The sequence below is a fragment of the Ptychodera flava genome, chromosome 22, assembly GCF_041260155.1.
Source record: "Ptychodera flava strain L36383 chromosome 22, AS_Pfla_20210202, whole genome shotgun sequence".
Lineage (NCBI taxonomy): Eukaryota > Metazoa > Hemichordata > Enteropneusta > Ptychoderidae > Ptychodera > Ptychodera flava.
Window position 1 is genome coordinate 16,701,031 of NC_091949.1, and position 24,742 is coordinate 16,725,772.

Genomic DNA, 24,742 nt, shown 5'->3' on the forward strand with positions numbered 1-24,742 from the left:
CACAAAAAACACACAAGTTAGTAAAACAACGAAATTAAGTCCTTAAATTGGAAGTATAGTGCAAACAATAATTTAACACTGTGCTACACTGGCCCTTTCCACTAGTTGCTAACGTAACTACTTCTTTATTGTTATTATTTCTGAGGAATTCGACATTATTTTGAGGAGATCAGGCTTACTCTTTGCAATTCACATTTTGATTGGTATTCAGAAAGGACAAGTCAACAACGGAATACTTCTTCTAACAAACCCAATATCACAGAAATTCGCATACATACCATCTCCTTGACTCTACGCCGTGAAGCTACTATGCCAAGGGATCCTGTTGCAATAATCTAAAAGTTAATAGCACAAACACAAAACTCCACAAATTAATGGATTGCTGTGCAAGGTCAATCATGATGCTTAAGATAATAATAAATATAAGGGACTTAATAATTGCGTACCATGCCCCTGAACGATTTGCCACATAGCTTTTATTCTCATCTCTGAAATCTTAACAAGTGATATTTGCTTATTCAATTAAATGCTATAATTTGACATATATATATTTATGTGTAGTTGTAGTGTTTTATGTTGAACTGGTAAATTCCATGTTTTTGAACATCGAAATAAAGTAACTTCTTGGTAAAGGACTGTAATTGTAGCTGAAAGCTTTATTAAAATATTGTAGTATTTGTTTTATAGGAAACTTCTGTATTTTACAACTAGATAATTTTGAATTTGTGTTCTAAATGCCTGAGAAAATAGTTTTTTTTTATTTATTCAGCTTTGACATAAAGTCAGGATGAGTCGCACAGGTGACTAACACCTATATAAAGCAACCCTCCACAAAAGCACACATTTAACAAGTTACGCATACAAAATTAAAAACAGAAAAGACAAACGCAGAATAAAACAATCATAAAAATACAAAAAAATTCAAACCAGAACAAAACAAAACAGAGAAAAACAGAGACGGCAATTTTTACAGTGGCACTTTCCCATCCAAGTACAAGTGTTATCAGGAGGATAAAAATTATTGTTTAACGAACCCGTGTAATGTTTTAATAAAATAGACTTGTATGACCTAACATTTGTTGAAGATTTGCCATGAAAGGGCATAACACTACTCGAGTAAAAAGCTCTGTTAAAAAACGAGTAACGAAAACATTCAGTTTTAAAAAGTGGCATCTTCATGGAAGTGTCATCAGGAGATTTAAATGTGACAAACTGGCTTAAATTTAAGTCATACATACCAGTAAAACATTTAGCTAAAAAGATACAGTCATTTAATTCTCTCCTGTAGCTCAATGGGAGCAAATTCAATTTAATCATACGCTCTTTGTAATCCATCTCCTGGGGATATCCAAGAATGTATTTTGTGGCTCTCCTTTGGACACCTTCAAGATGAAGCATTGATTGCTTAATCGTGACAGCCCATGACTGGGATGAATAATCAAGAATACTACGGACAAGGGATAAATACAGTTGTGTAAGGTGTGTAAGGTCGTGTGGGATAATGAAGATGTTCTATACTCACAAACATTCCACACCATATTGGACTGCCAACAAATGATAGGTAACCATCGGCGAAAATGTTTACGATCCCAAGAAGAATCAATATTGTACCTAAAACTATCTGGTAAATTCCAAGGCCATAGGATGCGTTGTGAGCGAAGTTTGGTACCAAAGAACCAGCAGGTACAGGTACATGCATGTAGACGGTTGTTGTTGAGGGCCGTCCACCACCTGAGGCACTGGTAGTTGGTCTTGCTGTTGTGAATTCATCTTCGACACTGTATCGGCTCTAAGTATTTGCTTACAATTGATGTAAGCGTACTTGAGAGTCTACGATCTTTACTGGGTGTTTGAGTGAAAGTATGGTACAAACAAGACTGCGTGGGTGTTGTCACACTGCACATACTAAAGTTGCTTTTTGCTGATAGCGCGTTCTGACATTGAGGAATTTCCAAATAAATATTGTAAGTAGTGTTTACTGAGTAGTTTTTCTCTGCTGCATTTCATGCATTTTGGAGATAAAAAATCTAACTGCCACTGACTATGTACTTGATACAGTTTTATGATCGGTAGGTTGTTGTTGCCTTGATGATTAAGTGAATAAGTTCGTGAACTATGTTGCATAGTAGGTATGTTGATCTATATGTAAGTGTGCAGAAAACTAAAATGTCTAATAAGATGATGCGACAAATAACATGTAAATTCATAAAACATGGTGTTAACTCTTTGGTGATCATATGTGCAACCTTTGTGCAAGAATAATGGCCGCTGTGCACGTTTGTTACAGTAGGTGTTGCGGGATTTCATACGGTAATCCTATATTTTTGCGAACACCGGACTCTTTCATTTGACGCCATCGAAAATCGTTTCAAGCATGGAAAGATAAAGACGATCAATTTAAAAAGGATATCATATTAGATTGAAATAGAGATAGAAACAAGATTATTATGTCCCTGTAGCAGTGACAGCATGTGTTGGTTGTATACTGCAATGCGCCTTCTTCACAAAACGTTCAAAATTTCCGCATGGTGTCTTTCGTTTGGTAATGAAAAAAGTTGGCAAGTACCACTTCTTATTTGTGTAAAAATTAAGTACTTTTCATTGAAGCAAAAGTATTATACGACAGCATTCACGACAAGTGATTTTAAGGAAAGTTTTCCATTTCGTTGCCATAGCTTTGCTACACATGACTTTTGTCAGTCAACAAAAATTAAATACCAAATAAGCAGGCCGTCAAATTCGATGAAAGTCGAGTCGGATACATGAGAGTGTGTTTGGGAGAAGCCTTTGTCTGTTTGTAATACAGCTGCTGACTTTACTGAATTTACAAATGATCAGTGAAGCTATACAAAAGTTATTAATCAAATGAATAATTAAATGATTACAATGTCCCAAAACGCATGAACGCATATAGGTTGACTTAATTATCCCAAATTACCTCTGAACAATGATCAATATAATTTCGTTCATTGTAAAATATGACCCTGCTTTCAAAAACTCGTTAAATATGCAAACAGAATCTAGCAATCAGTACGTCATTGACACAATAATTCTAATTTTTTTAACTGACAAGCGTAAAAGCCCTTCTTGGTTTTATGACCAGATGTTCATTTATCATTTTCCTATGGTTGACATTACAGCTATCGTGGCAAATGTCATCAACTCATTAGGGGCATTTTGTTGGTTTTATGGTAGGACGCTCACATATAATTTTTCGACATGTAGAATTATGACGGAAGTAAAAGCTAATTATTAACACATTCAATATCACTTCTAGATTCAATGATCGAACATCAACATATCATTCTTCTTAGTTTACTCTATTTTTGTGTTTTCTTTGTTCGTTGCCTTAAGAAGTATGCCCGGGTCAGTTTTTTTATATTGGTGTCATGTTCACTATGAAGATTTTAATCTCCAAATTGATACGTTATGTTAAGGTTCAGGTTCACAAAAAATGGCCATAACATGGACTAGATGAGCGAAATGTGACATCAATACTTATACGTAAAATGAATTGTGTGGGATGTGATGAAAGAAGGTGATTCGTTAATATGACGGGATCATCTTTCTGAATTACTGACAGCTTACAAGAACAACGTATCTTTTATACAACTGTACATCGGCACTGTGACGAACACTTCAATCAAAAGCGCCTATCCCACATTTTCGCCTTCTATAAACGGGTTTCACAACACGAAAGAGAACAAAACACAATAGCGAAACATGAGACAGTTACTCATGTGAAATGATTTTGAGCACTCATTCTCCTTGAACAGAATATGTTTACCATCTAGGGTGTACGTTGCACACAGGATGGTGAATTGCTATGATATGACCAATATATCAACATACCTTTCAGTTCTGTCTTAAGAATCGTCGGATATCAAGGTTTCATACCGTGTGTAGGACTGTGCTATCAGCAGTATGCAAGTGTATCTCATTCTGTCAATAAGTAACCAGGAAATGGCTCCTTAGCACCAGTACAGCTGTCTTTCGTGCACAACCTACAAGATAGCTAACTCTGCGACCACGGACTCCCTAAGGTACCCAATGTGTGGAGCATGTCTACACAGCCAAGTTTATTAGCAAAGTCCAATGAAAACAGTACAGCACAAATTTAAGTTCTTCAAATTGACGATACTGAACAAATGGCAAGTATAGTGTGTATATGTAGCGAATGATAATCAAATTATCTCATCCTAAATTTTACAAATTTCATCTGAACTCGGTCGACTCCAAAGACAACCTGGTTGAACGCCCTTTTAATAAGCACATTGCACTTCCGAGACAGATCAATGGCAGAATACTATTTCCAGCATGAAATCAAATGTGAAACACAAGTGAAGGATATGAACTGAGGGGTTAAATTACGAAAAAACTCCCCGCGAAATGATTTTTTCCCCTGCTCCATTAAAATGAACCGATAACGACTGATAATCTTGAACGTAAATGACCTAGCAGGATACTTTTGGTATGGAATCAGGGGAGCAGTCTGACAATTTTATCATTCTTACATAGACTTATTATATGCACAGTATGCTTATACCTATTTATGATAAATGTAATCATGAGCACATCGGGATTGTCGAGTTTGGATATACGGTTACTTTCATACACTCAACATCAATAGCACATGACAAAGTGCGGCACGTCTTTAGTTCACAGTTAAAAATATTTTTAAGGGTACGATGCACGAGTTGATGGCTACCACAAAATAAGAGATGCACAGTTGAAAATATCTTTGGGTTCTATTGAAAGGTTTTCACCAAAAATTGAAACAAAACTTGAGAAAATATTATTCTTTGAAATATTTTACTTGAAGGTGTTTACTACAGAGTGAAAAAAAACTTTAATAAGTATGTCCTTTCTTCTGCGCATGACGAAACAACAGAGCGGCATAAGCAGACCTATTTTGCGACGTTCGAACGTCCAATGTCGCTACCGCACAACGGAAACTTGTAGCGCTCATAGTCAGGATCAGCGGTATATATTTTCTCAGTGATATAGCAAATATTCTTTACATTTCTGTCATTTTCATAACTTGATGTTTGATAAAATGTCATTTCAAATTTCATACATCGTTTTTGCAGATGAATTCGACTCACATTATCAGTAAATACTGATCATTCAGAAATTATTTGCTCACCCTTGTTTCTATATAATCATTACGTGAGACGACAGAGCAAAGGTCGCGGCGAGCTTACTACGCGTACGTGTACGTTGTTCCATGTTAGCAACGAAAGAATGCGTCGATGTGGCCGCTTTGATTGTGACGTTCATGTAGCCTCAATCTAGCCAAGATCTGGTGAGGTAGCTAAATCAATACTTTCTGTCGTTTGCATTTCAATCTGAACGGCATTCATTTATCAATTTTCTTACAGTTATCTGTCAGCATCAAAGTTCGTATTATCATATAAGCTTAATTCACTTACACTATCAATTATTCAGAACAGCGGAGTGACCGTCGATCGAGAAGGATGGGTAACATGGACATCGCTGAAGTGACAATAAACTTGCCCTAACCCCCAAATTTCGTGTCACATTATTTCGCCGTTGTTATATGCTAATTTTTCTACGGCCAATGTAATCTTAATATCTCGACTGCAGCCTGTTTGTTACTCTTCTTCGCCAAGGACAGTGCTGGCTTTTCTTATTACAATAATGTTAAATAAAAACGTTAACATCACCTCGTTTTACAATATAATGAGGTGAAAATTGTCAAATGCAACTCTTCAAACACGTATTGTAAGTTTTCCCATGTTTTCATAAAAAGAAATATATTTAAATACTTATAAATTAATAGATATGCACTCCAATTAACCATTAATGTAACGCAGACTCACATAATAATTATAATCATAATCAAAACGTTCAATAATTGATGCACCTAGACATGGCGACAGGATATCCGCCACTCAGTACAGCTGCTGTGGTGGAGCAGACAAGTGTAGTAATAATGATTATTGGAAAGGAAAACTGATCTTTTTGATAATCTTCCCCGAAAGAGTAACTGCAATGCATAATCAGTCAATTTCACTTCCTAGTTATTACGATAAATTATGAAGAAAAATTGAATCTCACAGATATTCATCATCGGTGTGAATCTAGAACACGTCTGCGTCATTAACGCACAAGGTCTTCACAGGACGCGCAAAAAATTATCGAGGGCGCCCATGAAAAGCGTGAAAGTATGAAAGTGAGGGCGACATTTTTAGTTTGTTTTGAGTCACAAAGGAAAAAAATTAGTTTGTTTTTGCCATAAAGGAAAATGAAAAAGTTGATATCACAAATCGATGGTACGATGTTGTTTCTAACGGTAAGAGATTAACACATTAATGCACAGTGTCATGGGCTAAAGTAGTGTTACCCAAACATGGATACTTTGTGCCAATTATCGTAGTTGCCCTAAATGAAATGGGTCTACTGTTACATAGTGCGAGCTGTAGTTCAAAATAATGTATACCCTCTAGAAAGGATTGCAAAACCATCATGGTATATGGCAAACACCATGTATACCAAGGGAAGTGGAGGAATGGCATTAGCAAAATTATATACGTTGTGTAGAGATTTGCTACTAAGGATCTATCCGCCATGGAAGACATGAAATTGTGACACGAAGTTTAACTGCTAATTTGCATATTTAATGAACTTTGCTAATTAGGGATATATCTGAATTGACTGAATCATTATTGACGAAATTTGGTATGTACATGGAAAATACTATGATATAACATTATTGAAAGTCATAAGGCAAGTTTACTTCAGCAAATATCAAATTTGCATATTTAATGAACTTTCCTAATAAAGGATGTATAGCTGGATTAACTTGACCAAAGTTGAAGAAACTTGCTATGTACATTGAAGATACTATGATAAAACATTATTGACAGTCATTAAAAAGTTTTTTTTTTTCAGCCAATTCCTTGTTACATACAGTGGTAATACAATGGCAGCAGTCGAAGAAATTTAGTATTTTTGTTTCAGCTAATTACATTAATGGCCTTGCACTTAATCTAGGGTGAATATTTTTCATGATGTTGATCATAATACTTTCAATGAAAGAGACCAGCCTCAGTTTGGACTAATACGGTTGGTTATCTAGGACTTTGGAACCATTGGGTCACGACCTGCATTAAACGGACATCCAGACATTGGGAACATCAGATAGGCAATGCCTAGTGGTGGCTGCAGTCACGGATTTGCAAAGTTTCGAGGTTTCTGGGCTCGTTATGAGAGATACCATGACAAATGCGATATTCCTAACCTGCTACTTTTAGGTATCGTGGATAATTTAAATACGCGCTTGACTAAGAACTAATGTTCTTTGAGCTTCATGCTCCTTTCCTTCTGTTCAAAGGAAAACCGGAAAATCCGATGACAAGATTATGATGTCAACATCCAAACCACCCATGAACTGCTTAAAATGAGTTGTTGGAAAACATTCGACGATATTTTTATCAACAAACGTTGAAGACAAAATCTGAGCAAGTGATTTAGTATTAATACATATTCATGATTTTAATGTCGTAACCATGACATATAGGTAGTGCGATTTTGAGAGCGATAGTTGCAACATACCAAACTTCCACCTCACCTTAAAAGCAGTAAGCGTATTTGACGCCGCTCGGTTATTATCCAAGACATTCTGTTCTAACACTTTCATGTTAAAAGTTTATTCAGTCGAATAAATTGATTTGATAGTGTTACGATAATATCGTCTGGATAGGGCACGTACGTCGTCATCGTGCACGTGATAATCAATGACAAATGAAAACCTTTTCAAACTTAAACGTCATATTTATCTTGATTCTCCGTGAAGCAAATCACTCTTCTTCTTCCTTAACCTGCCAGCGATGGTCGAGCAAGCCATGGACTAGAATCGATTTATCAGCGTTTCTACCAAAACTTTGAGGTGAGTTCTTGGACTACTTTTCAAGATCCCAGGAAATTTAAATTCACCGTCTTACATCCTAGGGTCAGTGGATGATAAAACGTGTTAACAGGGAATGCCTCGGAGAAAGGTATTCGGGCTCTTAAATGTTTAGAATACTTCTCTCTGTCAATTGTGTTGGTTATTTTGAAGTTCTTTGAGCAAATAATGCTTCCGCCGAAACATCGAAAATTTGATTTTCATAGAGTTAACGTACTAATAGAGGCCATTTTCAATCGATGGTATCAGCGACATTTACCAATTTGTCGATTGTGCAATATTAATTAATCGTTACATACCAAGAAGCAACTTTCGTTTCGTTGGAAGCATTTGTACTCGTTGGGAGTAAACTCCACTAAGAAAAACAGATTCAACCATCGTGATGTTTTTGTTCTGAGAATCGCGAAATACACTGGAGCAGGTGGCAGATCTGTAACAGCAGAAAAGTATCCGAAAGGGGATTTTTCGCAAGCGGATGAACATTTTTTCCCTCGTATCAGTGGACAGCGAAAGGCTACAAGACAAATTTTTATCGTCAACAAGCGAGGAAAAGTACATTTTTCCCGCCGAATGGGAAAATTGGAAACTGTCGTGCGGGTGGACGAGGAGTAGAATACTATTGCCTTCTGGGGATTTCGGGGGATTTTCTGATAGGGAGAACAAATACAGGTGGACAATCAACAAAGTGGAGATTTAGTTCCTCGCAAGAAACTGGAAGGGAGGAAAGCTAGTGGGCGGAAATTGAATTGAAAGTTTTCTATCCGGGAAAAGAGTTATGGATTGCTTTAATTTCCAATTTCCTTGCCTAGCCTAGGTTCCACATTCCATAGTTGTGAAAATGTTAAATGAGGAGAGAGAGAGAGAGAGAGAGAGAGAGAGAGAGAGAGAGAGAGAGAGAGAGAGAGCCCGCTACATTCTTGAATTCGATTGCCGTAGTCTTTCGATCGGTTAAAAATAGAATACATTTTTTCAACTGAATTTTTAAACTCGTTAAAATAACAGGCGGAAATTCTTTCAGTTGATTTTTTTGCGTTTCCCCGTTTTTGTGTTGCTAGGAATGCTTGCTATTTTGGATTTAATCTAAGCGCTTGAAGTTTATTTACACGGATGTTTCAATCAGTAAATCACCTATTGTCACACGTTATCGGAAACAAGATCACATGATTATCAATTAGACCTGTATGTCTCACTGCAGCAGACCACGACGTGAGCTTTACTCAGGAAGATTGTCTATGTAAGTTTATTGATATTTATGTGTTATTTACCTTTTATACTCCATATAATAAGTTGATATTTCATATGTTATGGTTTTATTGAAGTAGTGATTTTTGAATCAGCCTGTTTGACGAGCGATTGGGAAACACAGACTTGTCTACTAGTCGCTTGGCTTTTCTCGAGCGTATGCAGTTACATAAAGGCACTGCGCCATCTCGTTAACCCCACGATCTATACACGCGACATTCGGTTACAGTACACTATATTGTTTCAATTTCGCGATAACTCACCATCAATACAACAGTCTGCCGTATTTGATTAAATTACTCTGTTCTGATATTTATATGCCCACAGATATGGAGTAAGTTGAGCTAAAACATTATTTTCCCTTCTTTTCTCAACTCTAAACCTCTTAAAGGCCGCTGCGGCGGGACCTAGGATCCAGCTTAATGCTTAATATGCATGCGTCGATGATGATTCGGATGTGGGTGGTGTGCTTAATGAGTTCGTAAGTTACGATAAGAACGTTAATAATTTATTTGTGTTATCTAGTTGCTCTCATCAAATAACCTAAGACCGGTACGCGTAGCTCTTTGAACAACCTTTAACGCAGGCAAGCAGCCTGGAACTAACTCTAGAAGGGAAGTTTTACACGATCAGACACTACAATAAATGTATACCTACTACGTGGCTACATAGCTTACGCTGACGATACTTTTGTAAGTTTCAAAACGTCGTTCTAAGCTTGAAATAAACGTAATAGGCATTTTCAAACCCTACATATCAGACGATCCAATGGTATCTCCCTTTCATTGTACAGAACGAATAGGAAGAATATATAGTCTGTTAAATGTGAAAACCCGATCACTTTTTACTAGAAAAAATATTTCAAGTTGGAAATGTCCACTTGCCAGGACATTAACACCGCAGAAATAATTTAATGGTGAATTCATAGATTTGACGGTAGTGATATTTACGCGGAGATTGCTTCAAAGCATGGACCGGGTAACATTTTGTCTGGTCGACAAATTCGTTTATTATCATTAAGTACTTCTATTATTGAACGTTAGAAATAAAAAAATCAAACAAATCTCAGATTTAGTACAGATTAAGTTAGTTTTGTACTTTAAACAAAATTATTCGTAGTTTCCTCATAGACTACAATGTATAGTGATTCAACATTTCAGTGAAATTCCAAAATAACATTTTCTTGCCCACACATGCACTTGTTCAAAATAGCTTGGAATTACAGAGTGCTTGAGTTATAAGAAAAACTTTTCTTGCGACAGAAAAGGACGTTCATTTATTATAAACGTTCTCCTTCGATAGATTTTGTAACAATATAACCAAAATACGACGTTCACTATGCCAGGGTCAACATTGTTAGTGTTGCCGCGCTCCCATTGAAAAACTCATACGTACACTTACTGTTTGAACATTCTTATATTGCCTTTATCATATACCCATGCCCATATTGCTACATCCTAGTGACGTTCACCGTAAAATATCAGCCGTGATATTTCACGGTAAACGTCGAGATATGCACGATGAACGTCATCAGTTTTAGAGTTTTCCCGAACTACATTAGCAGTTTGTTGGTAAACAACGTAAACAACAAAATGGCTGCCGCTCCCCGCCTATGTCGCCGACGTAAAAACTTGAAGGGCTTCGAGGAACACGGGTATTTCTGGTTGCAAAATAGGGAAATATCACGTTGAGTCTTGAAATTTTTTCCCATGGTATTTTTTTGGTCAAGCTCTAGCAAACATTCTGCCGTTCGCACGGCGCCGGCACTGTGCACGGTCTCCACCGAACCCGGTGGTGGCAGCCCCCGGTTGGTGGGTACCCATGCGCGTTACCAAATTCACGGAAAAGGGGGTGTTTTTCTTCAGTCATCTCGGAGATCCTAGGTCCGTGAAATCGAGAAAAAAGGGTACTTTTTCAGAGTTACCTCCGAGATTAGGGGCAGTCCTTTCATAACCTCCCTAGGACACTAAATCTGGTCTAGTCTCACTCACAAAGAAAATGAAAAACAGTACCGTACGTTTGTATGTACATATGACGTATACATGCCCAGATCCAAACTGATAAGGAAGATGATTGTGTATGAATGTGACTAAAATCAGGTGAGGACAAAAATTGTGATGTATGTACGTGTAAAGAAAGTCAACCTCCAGGGTCAACCTGGAAGTCAACATACTAACCTCCTAGATTTCGAAAATAAGGGTATGTTTTTTACAGCTAATTTCTCCCAGATTGCCACAAAGAGGGGGTGTTTTTCTCAGAAATATTCTAGGAAAGGGGGTACTTTTCAAACTTGGGTAACAAGCATGGGTACCCACCAACCCGGGGACTGCCACCGCCGGGCAACCGAACAGGTAGTGAGCGCGTGGCGTGACAGCGATGTCGCGCGCGCGACGACTGTTGACATGGCAACTCTAAGGGTAAACTAACAAAATGGCGTCCTCTCCGCGCGAGCTCCGTGCCGCGTACGACGATCGAAATCAGGATAGATTTAAAGCTGAGCAGTTTTTGATCGGTTACAGTTGTAATAGCATATTGCACCTTAAAATGTTCCTTCTGTATGACGATTTTTGTATCCCGGTGTCTTTCTTCTTGGGTTTCATTGAGATATGGACGACTTGCAGCGATGTCGCGCGTGATGTTGACATCTTCGTCGTATACTTTATGAATGAAGCCTGTTCACATAAACATTCTGATATTTATGCGCAAGGCGTAATAAAGTAAAGCCTCAAAATTGAAGGTTTTTCGTTCTATTTGTAAAAATTCCCTAAAATTATGGGCATGGGTATAGATAAATCGGTTATTACCCAATATCGCCTCTTCCTTGTGTCGTATCAGCATTAGTGTCATTTGTGCTACGTCAGACACTCGACTTCGTCTCGTGTCTGACGCAGCACAAATGACACTCATGCTGATACGACACAGGAACAGGCGATATCGGGTAATAACCTCTAATTATCACATTTTCCGTCGATGAAACTGCACAGAACGCTAACAATAAGTTTTTGTCGTTACAGTGTGTACAGGTCAGTATAACGATTGGTGTTTCCTACACTCAACGTGTTCTGTAAGTGATAACAGTGGACTTCGTATTGACTTAAATTGTTGCAAAATCCATCTAAGGACATTGGTGACATTGGGCCTTAGTTAGTGACCACTACCTATCTGACTTACAGATTGATATATGGCGGGTGCCACATGTGGGGCAGGATGCGCTTACTATTTTCGAAACACCTGACATCACTTCTTGGTCTTTTGGCCAGAGGTCCATATATCTTTCTTTCATGGATTTGACTTTGTTTGTACCGTCTGTTTACTGTCTGTTCTGTGCTGTTTTGTGTCTATGTTTACAACTATTGTCTTACAAATTTTGACCTAGTGTTATTGGATTATGGATTGGTATGATTGCGATTATTTTGCAATGGATTCTGTTGGCGTTATTTTCTAAAGCCAGTAACCTTTATCACCCTAGCACGTTGTAATTCCAAGCTATTTTGAAATTCACTGTAAAATAATCGCAATCATACCAATCCATAATCCAATGACAGTAGGTCGGAATTCGGAAGACAATAGTTGTAAACAAAGACACAAAACAGCACAGAACAGACAGTAAATAGGCGGTACATAAACAAAGTCATGTTCATGAAAGAAATATATGGACCTCTGGCCAGAAGATCAAGAAGTGATGTCAGGTGTTTCGAAAATAGTAAGCGCATCCTGCCCCACATGTGGCACCCGCCATATATCAATCTATAAGTCAGATAGGTAGTGGTCACTAACTAAGGCCCAATGTCACCGATGCCATCAGTGATCATTTGTCGAAGAGAGATATCGTATTTATCTACCAGCTTGCGATACCTGCCAAAAAAGCGTTTGAATGTAGAGACAAGTCTTGCTCTGGTGTAACCTTGATTTAATAGTTTGTAAGAGAGATGGCCATGTCTCTCTACAAAATCACCATATGAACTGCATGCTCTAGCATATCGAATAAGCTGGAAAATGTATACCCCATAAGCTGGTGAGAGTGGAATATTACTGATGAGGTGTGGAAAATTGATGATACTAAAGTCAAAATCATCTCTCTTGTCATATAGCCTAGTAGAAAGGTGACCTTTAGAGTCAAATTCAAGTAAAATGTCCAGATATGAAGCAGAAAAGGCCGTTTCTGTAGTTTCTTTAATCTCCAATTCTGGAGGATAAATCATAGCGAGATATTTACTGAATTCAGAGTTATTCATAGAAATAACATCGTCTATGTATCTATATGTTAGATTGAAAGTTCGAGCTACAGAGACCTTCTTCTGTTTAATTAAGTTCTGGATAAATTCTGGCTCATATGAGAACAGAAATAAGTCTGCAAGCAAGGGAGCACAGTTAGTGCCCATGGGAATTCCTATACACTGTTGGAAAATGTGCCCTCCAAATTCTACAAATATGTTGTCGATGAGGAAATCAAGCATACTGATAATGTCTTTCTCGTTATAAAACACTTTAGCGTTAGTTGTATTTTTAACAAAATATGTAGAATTATACCCTAGATACACATATTTGTAACGGCGTGAAAAAAAAAAAAAAAAACAAAAAAAAAAAAAAAAAAAAAAAAAAAAAAAACAATAATCTAAAACTGTTTTTAAAAGAAAAAAAATGCTTGGTTGATGATGTTTTTCAAGCGTTCTTTCAATTTATCATGTGGTATTGTGGTATACAATGTGGAAAAATCGAAAGTTTTAGTAGATGTAATTTTGAAACAGATCTTGATTTCAAATTTTCCAAGAGTTCCTTCGAATTTTTTAATATCCACATTTGATTTACACCACTCCGAGAAAAGACAACATCACAGTATGCTTGAAGTCCCCGTTTAACAGTACAAAGAACAGAAGTCAGTATCTTCGATAACTCTGTAGTTCAACATTTTGAAGATCCTTCGATAACCTAGCTTTGTAAGGTGTTTTGTGGAGCTTTGGTATCCAGTATAAGCTAGGCAACTTATTATGGTCATCCTTTATTGTAACATTAAAATTATCCATGAATGACTTATGGTTTGCCAAAATTTCAGATTTGCTGAACATTGATTGTCTGTAAGTGGAGTTGGTGGAGGTCTTAGTTACACCAATTTCGTCTATAAGACATTCAAAATAATACTTCTTACAAACAAATACAGTGTTCTTGGCAGCTTTATCAGCAGGAACGACAACATATTTGTCATGGATATCATTCAAACACTTAACAGCATCAGGATCTTTAAATACAGAATAGGGTCTTCTGCAAACATGTGATCTTAGTCGACCAATACGGCCACGAACTATTTTCCTCACAGATTTGACCCATTCTGACAGTGTGTCCAACTCTACATCCTCCCTTTTAGCCAATTTCCTGGCATATTCTTCAACAGAGTCCATAACGATCTTAAAATTATGGTTCCAGTTGATCCTGTGAGGTTCTCTGAACTTGGGTCCACAAGATAATATCTTACGAAGGTGATGATGTTCAACCAAGTTCAGATCACCAGTGATGACATGGCCAACTGGAGTGTATTTGAAGGGAGATGTAGAGCAGTCACAGGACGCTGGTGTTTGAAGGAATGCAATGCCTTATTGTAATTGAATATTTTATTGGATATTGTCTTGGTGTATTGATATGACAGAATAGGTACAGACTGGTTCTTAAAGTATACAGGTATAGTTGATGTAACCTTTTTGTTGTGAAGTATATTGCTGATATTAATGGCATCGATTCCCTGTTAGTAAATGGGAGATGTATGAAATGACGATGATCATCAGTCATAGGTTCAGCACGAACAGTTCATTAATATCAATCATCTGTCAAACTTCAGCGTATGCAGTAACATATATAACAGTAACATGTAATATATATAACAGTAACACGTGTTTCCCAATCGCTCGTCAAAATCAAAGTCTGTCAATACACAGATTTAGCTTGATTCGTATTGTAAAAAAATATTTATAGTTTCCTCAGAATACGATGTATAGTGAATCAATTCAAAATTCCAGTGAAATTTCAAAATCAAAATTATCTTACAAATATGCACTTGTAACCACCCTAGTGTCGTAACATAAAGGAAAGAAGCTGGATCTGACGACGAGTGCCGATGTATAACTGGAACTTATTTATTGAATACGGAACCATGACTAGGCCTCTTGGCCCAGCCGCTGATACATGAGTCTGTCTGAGTCCCAGTTCCTAGTTTCGGTCCAAGTTCTCGTTTCGTTCAAAGTTCTAGTTTCTGAGTGAATGTCCTGTCTCGGTCACTCCACAAGAGAGTGACCGTGGTTATCGGTCCTCCAGTTCTCCTTTTTCCTCTGAGTTAGTGTGTCTATTTATACAGTATCTTGGCTATGTCGGATGCCGACGCCATAAAGAATATAATAAGACAATACTTTGATTTACCGACATTAGAAAAGATTACAAAAGTAGAAATTATCACATGCCCGTGCGTGGCTTGCTACAATTCTTTGTTTCAAACCAACGCCATGAATAAATTAAAATGATAACAACGGCTCAATATTACGATTGGTTGAAACACAATAGAACATGGGGGTAGTACGCAGAATACCTTCATGAGAAAAATTAGTTACTGGGTAATTCTTTCAAATGTGTAAATGAGCGAGATTATGTTGTCGATACTGTGCTGGTATTTCGTGGCGCCAACATTGTTAGAGTCCAAACAAAGAAACGTCAGCTTGATCATTCGCGTCCCAGAACGCTAATGTATTTTGAGCGTGAAATATTACTATTCTGTGCGCCAATTTGGAAGATTATGACACTAGTCTAATCAGATGTTGCAAGGTTAATATTGGAAAACAATTTCCATAGTTTACACATATACTACAATGTACAATGAATAAAAAATTTTAATTCAATCCAAAATATCAAATTATTTGTTCATACATGTATTTTTACCTCTGACTTCAAGCAAAGTGTGTTTAAGGTGGCTTGCTGGTAAGAAAAACTGAAATCAGGATTTTTCTGAAACTTTGTACAGATGTCAAGCTTGGGTAGATATGTTAAATAGTAAAATAAAAAAATATGGTTCCCATGCAAATTTTGGAGATATGGCGCCCTCTATATTGTCCCGCGAAAACATTTAGCTGAAATTGGTTAAAATGTTGTATTATTCGATTAACTAGTGTTATTGAATAATAAAACTGAAATAAAGTAAAAACAATTTGACAGATTTTATACAACACAAGTCCCCGTATTGTAATATATTAGTTTTGTGGTCTACTTTTGAAAATATCAGAAAATATAGCAACGTTTCCATGAATAGTGCTTTTATAAAAAGAGCAAAGTTTGGCCAAATTTTGATATTTTCATTACAAATGTCATGATCTGAAATCTACGTTTTCTTTAAACTCTCGTAAATTAAGCCCAACAATATATAGATTTCGAATCAAACGAAAAAAATGGGGGTCACCGCACAATTTTTTAAGATATGGGCATTTTTAATACAAAAAATGCTACACTTCACTTAAATACTGCAAATAATCCCACATTTGTCACACTTAAAACGGGCCTGTTACACAGAGTTTGCAATCTTGGTGTGAACTGTTTTGACAAACCAGATTTGAAAGTCGCACCGCAAAGTATTAATTGTATGCTATATCGCGACAAAAAGACCACTTCCGGAAAGAACGCTCGCGGAAAGAACGTTCGTACGCGTGCGCAGATACGATGCGCAGTACGAATATTCGCGTTACCCGCAAGCTACGTTAAATAAAATTATCAAACATATATAAATGTAAAGATATAGCTTGATTCGTTGGGAAAATTGTTAATAGTTTGCCCAATAGATTCCAATGTTTTATGTATATATTATCGAGTGAATCACTGTATCGGTCACATCTTGCCTTCTTACAGTTGCGCTAGTTGCGCAAAACGTGATAACCTTCCCCCAAAAGCATGCGTCAAACTACATGACCCTTAAAAATGCTTTTGCGAAAAATAGCGACACATCCTCTTATAAACACCGGCCCTACCCTGTTATTTCTGTTCAGTCTCTTACTTTACTCAACATAGTAGCTGTATCACAGTAATAATGCTTCCTCAAGATACTGTTATTGCACCATGTTTATGCACTTTGCAGTGCGAACAGGCTTCTTGCAAAATTTGCGGAGTGTCAACCTATGAGACATACCTTGGAATTTGAACCATTTCATATCCGTTGGAAACACAATTCAGTAGGTTCGGTTGGGGTACTTCAAAATTTTCCTTAATGATAAGGGGGATTTGAAAATTTATCGGATGTGCTAGTTGGTACTCAAATTTTTTTACAACCTTTCATAGATTCCCCCTCCCGAAACCTTATCGGCGCTCTCAACATCAAATGTGACAAAGCAACTCAAACCATGTTTTACGTGGCCACAAAACACCATTCAGTTCCAACATTGCTAACACTTTGCAACTTGACCTTCTATGAAAAGAGGCCGCGGCGATAACAATCTATGGCGCACTTAGTGTGATGTTGAACTACAACACTAGCGGCGAATGCCGCACTGTGAATGAGGAAAAAACCAAACCATGCGGACGCAAATCTCTACCTGCTGTTACGTGCAGAGAAAACGAACAAAAGGGTGAACTCAGCAGATTCCGTTTAAACAAAATTTATTACGAAAATAAAACTAATTGCCAGGTCAGGGATGGAGTACAAGTTTTAAAAGTGTACAGACTACTTATCTCAGCTGGGACGGCAAAGCTCCAGTCTCAGAGTTGTAACAGTCTGTCGGATGAATGAACAGTCCTTTGGCTTGCAGGCTTGAAGTTGCACAAAGTCCACAGTATAAATCCAGCGTTGGCAGTGAAGGTCTTGAAAAGTCTTGAGAGGAATGACTACTTCAGGAGTTTCCAAACACGTGTAGTAACACACAAGAGACACGATCCAAAAAGTCTGACTGGAAGCTGTACACGTCCCTTTTTATACCCATGTGCTTACATAAGGGCATATAAGAACAATCTAGAACTTTTATTGACATGCTAATTACTGTTCTAAAATTCTCTCTCTTACACAACTAATTAAATTTCCAGAACATTCTGAACATGACCAATTAAATTCAAGGTTGTGAGGTCATTAAGGGCAGTGACCTTGAGAATGTTCTAGACTAATTGAACTCAGGTCATGATGAGTGTGGGGGAAATGACCTACATAACACTGCTCATTGCTAACCAAGATAAGTAAAAGAAGCCGACACTTCATGCTCACGTTCCCGCACTATAGCTCTCATTGCAAAATTTCTACCTGCTAAAATGTGGACGCCGGCAATGTGAACCGGACACGAAAAATCCATAAGCTCACTTACTGGTGCGACAAAGCTGAAAATGAAGCATGTACGTTGCGGAAAAAATATAAATTGCGACAGGTCGCGTATATTCCGTTGCGACGAAATTGTCGGTGCGACAACATTGTAGACTATCGAGTATGCAGCTCCGTTGAGAATATTCCGTTACGACTAAAATTTAGGCTTTGCTAATCGAATAAGTTGCCCGTTCTGGTGCGATAAAACTGTACGATGCGGAAAAATACCATGTGCAATGAACATATTCGGTGCCACAAAACTGTTAGGTGTGGAAACTTAGCATTCTGTGGCAGGGTAGGCTACGTGTATGTGGGTCATCAAGAAATCAACCCCGTTTCCACAGCTACAAACTGTATGCTAGTCAGTACGTCCTGGTGCGGAAAAAACAATATGCAAATGAGGAGTACGTTCGGTGCCAGATGGGGTTGTTCATAGTTCCGAGAGATCTTGAACACAAATAGAACAATCGGAAGCAAGAGAAGTCTTCGTTTTTTATTTGAAAATCAAAAATTAAATGTGACCTCATAGAGTTAACATCTGCTATAGTAGCAAGTTATAATTTGAAAATAGGTAAATTTTGGTCATTTGCTAAATCTAAGTCATGTATTTGTTCCCAAGAATATCGACTCAGTAATTGTTCACATTCCGTGGTAATTTTCCATACACCTTTATTTATACATGCTATATTACATACGATGTTACAGTTCTAACTATGTATGCATTTACGTCATTTTCAAGTAAGTTGCTCCATTGTAGATTTATTTTTCTTTTAAATATTCAGGAAGTGTCTCCCTACTTGTTAAGATCCCATACAGACTCGTCATGATTTTGTTAACGTTGATCATCATTCTATCAAGTGCACTAGGCAAGTTCAAGCTTCTTGTTCTCTCAAGTATAGCTACCGGTTTACGATATAATACCAAACTTATTGGTAAAACCACTGAAATTATATTGTTCATAATGTTATGTTTTTTGCCCATACATATCTCGTAACATGGGGATTACAATGTACAATATATCTGCGCCATATCAGAATAAAGACTAATCAGTCCTACATTCCATATACGAGGGAGCTGTCACCATTTGTCATAATAGCAGCGCAAGATTCATCTTCTACTCATTATGAACGGGTTTTACATTACGGAACCTACAATATTATGTCTATTCATTTTTTTATCATATTTTCGTTTCGTTTAGTGGAAAGATAACTAAAGTAATTGATATTTACTTATTTTAATACCTTCGGCTGCATGCTTAACTCTAAATGAAGTGGCCGTCCAGGGCAATCTTCCACCATATTTCGTAGAAATTCTTGGTGTAAGCCCTCAAGGGTATTACAAGATGGACAGCATTCGCATTCCGGAAAATTTTCCTGTCGGTAAGTTACACGTGTAGATAGAAACTGCAGGAATCTTAATTCATTAACGACATGCGCATGCATATATCACACAACAGATGACATACTGTAGCGAAATTGGCAGCACTGATCATTACTTAACCCTCGCCACTGGCATATCTCCGTCAATTTTCTATGTTTTCCATGTTTTTCACATTCGTCCGTCACCATATTTCATGATTTTTTCCATCTGGACAACCCACACTCATTCCTTTGATTTATAAATGCCTCTACATCGATATCTGTACAATTATATATCTATTTATCATTGTATCTATCTATCTATCTATCTATCTATCTATCTATCTATCTATCTATCTATCTATCTATCTATCTATTCATGCATAAGTATTTACATGTATGTTTATACTTAGACTGTCATAATATACTATTACACATACAAATTACTTCAAGCACTTATTATTACTATATCATTCATATCATTCATCATGCATCCTACAATTAGATGACAGAAGATATATATATATATATATATATATATATATATATATATGTGTGTGTGTGTGTGTGTGTGTGTGTGTGTGTGTGTGTGGTGTGTGTGTGTGTGTGCGTGCGTGTGTGTGTGTGTGTGTGTTTGTATGTGTGTGTGTGTGTGTGTGTGTATGTGTGTGTGTGTGTTTGTATAATAACCCAAAATTACTTCAAGTACAAGTAATGATATATGTTACTTAAGTTTCATGCATCCTGCAATCATCAGACAGAAGAAGTAGTGAAAGGATTCTTAGCTTGACAGTCTTATATATGTATGATCGGGGCGTACCATTCTATTTGTAGGTGGTGTTAAAATTTGATAAATAATATTTGTTTTGGTGGCGACATTTCTCTGAAGTATGCATAAATGTGATAAATAAGTATTTTATATTAGGCATCTCTGAATGTATGTACATGGGCATGGGCATACATACATACATACATACATACATACATACATACATACATACATACATACATACATACATACTCTGTACCTTGCTCTATATTTACAAATTTATTACGTTTTTTTTTGTTTGCAGGAGAAACTGTGTACATTCTCATCGCAGAAGATCTGACGACGACCCATAACTTTTGGTATTACCACTGGGTCTGATTTCTTTGGCATCAGAGATCAGAATGACACTCATGCACAAGTTAAACTTATACAGGAGCTTGATTATGAAGTAAGACTTATAACATTCGCATATTCCTCTTTGATTTTGCAATATTTATTGAAAGAATTGTGAGTGCAATTACCTCTTCTTATCAGATGCCCCGCAACTCAAGTGTTGAATTAGAGTTTATGAGACGTGGCTTAAGGAACAGTGGATAAACGGTAAACGTAACTTCTGTGTTTAGGGGAGGGGGTTTAGCTGTTTTTCGATTACAGTGCGCACAAATCGCACCTCAAGTTATCTCTCTACACGTTTTTATGCATCGAAAATATAGCACTATATTGTTTGGCGTGTATCAGGCCAGTACGGCACTGGCGCTACACCAGCATTCTTTGTCCATACATGTGAATCAGTGCACGAGTAAAATTACATAACAATCAGTTTGGATACACTGTTTCATTTCATTCTATTGGTTGCGTCACAGTTGAGTTGGCGCTGAACAGAGATTGATTTTAGAGGCAGTATGCGGGGGGGGGGGGGTTCGGTAGCATATGCGTGATTTCATAGCGACGTAATTACCGATTGTTGCAGATACAGAATGAGACTTGGTTTGATTTCCTCACTTCCAAAGTTTCGTTTGGGGAGGGGAGGGGGTTGAGGCCAAACGCAATTAGTTTCGTTTACCGTGAGCTTGTTTTAATTATCCATGGCCCCTAATGGATGCTTCTGACCTCAGACGCTTGTTGCGCAGAATAAAGGTAAGGTGCGCCCTCGAACGACGGATCTCCTATTGTACTACTAATACTGGCTGCTGTTTCAATTTAACCATGTCAATATCTTCTGTGTAATGACACTTTACGGGGGTGAAATTCAAGTATGTTAATAATGGCCGATGACTCTCATCTGGCATGTTGTCCTTTCTAACTTCACACTTCTGGTAATCGTTTTAGATTTTGAAATGCCACTGTACTGATCACCACATAGACAATTTTTGCCGAACAGCACTTTAATATATCGGCGTGTTTACGCTCATAAACCAGTGCATGAAACAGTTCATTAGTTTCATTCCAGACTCTGTATTTATCGTCTTTAATGGTTCTGGTGACATTACTACACTTGTCTCTCTATTATTTTAAACGGCCATACGTAATCTTATCTGGTCTGCTACGATTTTACAACCTCTCCTTGATCGTCGAAAAATTATAGAATCTTTTAACCATGATACTCAGTATATAATGTTAGAATACATGTACATTGTAATTGTTTGACTAGAAATATTCTTGAGTGTTCCGTTATAAAATGACATCTTTTACATATGCAAGACACTTTGCTTACCGAAATCGACCTTCACCCTTCAGACAGCAACATATCATTACGTCACATGGACATTACACGATGGAGTCAATGACATTGTAAGTATTACGTTTTTAAGCAACGTGTATTGAAGCGCTAACATTTGGAAAATTTAAAGAAGGGAAACCCGCACACACATTTACTTGTGGAAATAACTTTTGTAAGATGTTGTTTAACAGAAGAAATAGTCGTCTTCTTGTACCCTGCCATTCAACCTTTAATTTTTCAGGTATTTTTAATTCGTGGATTAAAATACCGGAAAAATGCAGATAGTATCTCTTTTGGTCAAAGAATTCATCGTTGACTGTGTTTTTGTTCATTATACAGGGCATAAATTAATTTAGTATATTTACTCAGGATTCATTGTCATAAAATTATTGGGACTAAATTTTAAAAACCGCTCACCGTCTCTGTTGCTTTACCACAAAAAAAATTAAGACGAATTGTGTTTTTGTTTGGATCAATGCTTCTTCAGAGTTTTGTCGAGAGTGGTACCTTAGTCAATTTCACCGCGGAACCCCTCGGATCATAACTACAATAAAAAAATCACAGAAATTCTATCGGGGTTCCTGCAGCGCTAATTACCTAGCATTCAAAACCTTGTTGCCAAAAGAAGCACTCAGGATGAGGTTGAAATTATCCCATGATTGTCAAGATAGCTTGGCGCCTAGCAGAAGTTTTAAAAAATTGCTTTGATTTTAACACTATAATCCAGTTGCCTTCACGATGTTACAAAGCTATACCAATGCAGTGTATACAAGACATCCTCACACTTGTATAACACTGTTCCTTCTTCAAAGTGTGATGACGCTCGCTGTTCTGGGCACTGTTGTATTAAAGAAAGTCGTCTTCCGGTTTCAGAGCTTCATTTTCGATTATAATGTGACGTCAATATGTTTCTACAATGAGTAAATGAGCTAATTGCAATCTCTGACAACATTGAGGTCAACCGTTTGTTGTTGTTGTTGTTGTTGTTGTTGTTGCTGTTGTTGTTGTTGTTGTTGTTGTTGTTGTTGTTTCCCTTCGGAAACTATCCACATTTACCTTTAATGAGGTATGACAATTTAAGTTGTAATATAATAATTGTTTATTGTTTTGCAATATATATTCTGCAGCATTAATTAGTCGAAATGATCACGGATGAGGAACACAGCTTCAGAGATTCGTCACCTATATCATTCCATTCTCACATTTGACGGCTAATTATCAACCGTGTTGACTTCCGTTCTACATCCACAACCATCTGGTGGTGCTACGGTTAGAATTAGCTGTAGAACAAAACGAATAATGTAAATTTAGATTCCGGTAAAATTAATATGCAATATGATGGATTAGATTCCACTTTTGAAAATCAATAGCTATTTTCTTAAAATTTATTTTCTCGTACTGTAATGCTGAAAGTATTTATGACATACATAATGCATTCTGAATCTGTTCTCCGTCAGGTCTATGAACCAATCGTAATATACATCACAGATGTGAATGACAACGCACCACAATTTGTCGGAACTCCATATTCGACAGAAGTGCCAGAGGTAAGGATTGATATTACTAGTTATTGCCGTCCATACTGATATTACTAGTTCAGTAAACACAATTCGATGGTGTTTTGAAAGTGTTTGTTAGAATGACACTCATACGCCTAGACTTCCATGACATACTGATATACTTTGTTATGTGCTACATCACGTACAGCAGTAACGTCTTCAATGTTAGAATATGAATGTCTTACATCCAGAAGCAGGGATATATTAACGTCTGACTGCTGACAAACAATTATGCTCCAGTCAGCAGAATCCAAGAGATTTTCTGTCACATGAAATGGTCTAAATATATCGATTATCTCGAAACGTGGTACTCTATCGTCTATCTAACTCCATATCGTACATCTTGAAAGTATTCATGTATTTGCGTATGTAAAGACGTATGTAAAAAACGTATGCACATTCTGCGGCATCTTAAGAAAGGTGATATTTACGATATCACCCTGCTTTCAGGACGAAACTATTGGTACGACTGTGCAGACTGTCAGTGCCACCGACGCCGATTCCGGTCAGAATGGTCAATTCGACTTTCATCTCGATGAAACCTCGGTGAGAATAGCAATCTTCTATCCCCTTTTAGTACAAGATGTTGAAAGAAATAAAGGAAAATTTCGTGTACAAGAAATTAATAACACTTTAATGATTGTTACATCTTCATCACTTGTTATGTGTGTAATAATGACCGAATTGTTCAACTTGATAGATTACAATAGAAAACTTGTTTGCAATAAAAATTGTAGATTTCCATTATTAAAAATAACGTCTATAATTTTGCTTTCCTAGTTTCCGGAAGGCCTGTTCATTTTGGAAACCGATCCACTCGATCCTGAAAAAGCATACCTCATCCTTAATAGTACTCT

At 37.1% G+C, this 24,742-nt stretch overlaps 1 protein-coding gene across 1 annotated transcript in view; it reads left to right on the forward strand.

Moving 5' to 3' along the window:
- LOC139122813 (cadherin-related family member 1-like) overlaps positions 1-24,742 on the forward strand; it is a 62,720-nt gene that overhangs the window by 32,374 nt on the left and 5,604 nt on the right. The gene's annotated exons all lie outside the window — the stretch shown is intronic.